Below are 1872 nucleotides of genomic sequence, written 5' to 3' on the forward strand. Positions count from 1 at the left end.
CATTGTGGTGCTTTTCTGCAAAACATCTACTTGCAATGTCCTACAAAAGAGTGACAAAACCCATCGCTGTCAGCCTAGGATAGAAAATCCGAAAAGATTAACGTTTGCTGATTTTCTGAAGATTCACAGAGCTTAGACGGGGTTTTGGTGATTGTTTCTTTTCCACTCCCAGGAGCCGCAGTGGTTGAGGCGTTGAGTTGGGGAGAATAAAATGTGCCTGTAAACAGCGTGTGGGGATATTTCAGCTTCCCCTCATCTGACTGCGCTGTGAGTTGACTCAGATGTTCTCAGGGACATTTACTGACGCGAGACAGTGTAAGGATTCTCATTCCCGCAGATCGGGAATTCAAACCGTATGCCGGCTTCAGGACAATGAGAAAGATTAATTGGGGTGTGTGAACAAGCTGTGAGCTGCATTTCAAACAGGTAGGTGGAGTTTGGTGCGCCAGTCCCTGTGCGCATCCAACGCCACCATGCTGCAGAGTTCTGACGCCAACACGGACATGCGCAGCAATGGGAACATTCACAAGGTGAACAACCAAAGATAATCACCGTCACTGATTCTCTTCCACAGGCCCAACTTTGTGAAGCAGTATCTTTCACTGGCAAAGGAAACGCCTTTGTCCACAGGTACCTGCTTCATTTCTATCACGATTTCAAGCCCCTCACTCTTCGAGTCTCATTTCCAAACACTTTGCTCATAGCCTCCAACAAAGGTATCTGCTTGTTCCACCCGAACAGACAGTGGGTTGCAGATTCCCACCAGTCCCAATTTGAGTGAAATGTTTTTCCCCCTCCACTGATTTGAATCTTAAAGAAGAAGCGGGGGAGCAAACTCCCTTTCTTTTCGACGACACTTCTCATTTTGTACTCGGCAGGGTTCACACCTGCGTGGGGAAGCCGCAATGGATTTCAAGTCCATCGCATCAACCACTCGGCCCACGATTCAGTACCACACTGTCAGTTTGACTTCCCAGGTCTGTCTGCCTGTGGAGCTGAGAAAGAGTGAATCATCGCAGAGTTTGTTTGACTCCAATCACTTCGCAGTGATTCGAAAGGGTTAAATATCTGCACATGGTGTTTGCAGATATTTCGGTGTTTCTCCCGAAAAGATGAAATGAACTTTCAGTGAGAAATTGCAGGAGGAACTCAGCAGGGCAGACAACATCTGTGGAAAGAGAATCAGAGGCAACATTTCAGAATTTTGTTTGCTCCGACAGGTACTGTCAAACCTGTTGATTTTCTGTTTGGGTCTCGTCTTCTCAGCATACGCAGTCCCTTAGGTAAGACATGAAGTCAACTCGCAACCCCCCTGTGTGGAGAAGATTTCCGTTTGGGGAACATTCTCCTGACCCCATTAAAAGCGCACAGTTTCGAAGCCAAAGGAGAGCAGCGAACACACCGCCCCTGGGTGGGCTCGAACCACCACCCTTTCGGTTAACAGCCGAACGCGCTGACCAATTGCACCACAGAGACAGGCGCCAATGTGGGCGGCACCATCGCTTAGTGATTTTATAATTCAGCCTCCCCGCCAAGAATTACAATTGTCGTCTATCAGTTTAACTTTTCCATAATCAAGCCTGGGAGATGCATTCTGGAGATACCGGGGGCTGTCTGCAGACACATCCATGTCACGAGGAACTAGCTTTCTTACTCCGGGGCCGTCGCCCTTCGAGCCTTTCAGTGTTTTGCCTGTTCCCGAGTTCTCTCATTGGCTCGGAGGCGAGAAGGGGTTTGATTTCCTGATGTGCAGGAACGACAATTCTTTCAATGTCTCAGATCAGTTCGTGTGCCGAGAACATCAGAATCAACCTCCCGGCCTCTTCAACAAGGGGACGGTGTCTGGACTGTCGGACAGGTCATCTTTCATTC

At 48.7% G+C, this 1872-nt stretch overlaps 1 non-coding gene across 1 annotated transcript; it reads right to left on the reverse strand.

Annotated features, from left to right (window-relative positions):
- Positions 1 to 1402: 1402 nt before the first annotated feature.
- On the reverse strand, positions 1403 to 1476 carry trnan-guu (transfer RNA asparagine (anticodon GUU)). The gene has a single exon. It is a non-coding gene; the product is annotated as a tRNA-Asn (tRNA).
- Between the last annotated feature and the right edge of the window lie 396 nt (positions 1477 to 1872).

Source organism: Chiloscyllium punctatum, chromosome 36 (genome assembly GCF_047496795.1).
Source record: "Chiloscyllium punctatum isolate Juve2018m chromosome 36, sChiPun1.3, whole genome shotgun sequence".
Taxonomy (NCBI): domain Eukaryota; kingdom Metazoa; phylum Chordata; class Chondrichthyes; order Orectolobiformes; family Hemiscylliidae; genus Chiloscyllium; species Chiloscyllium punctatum.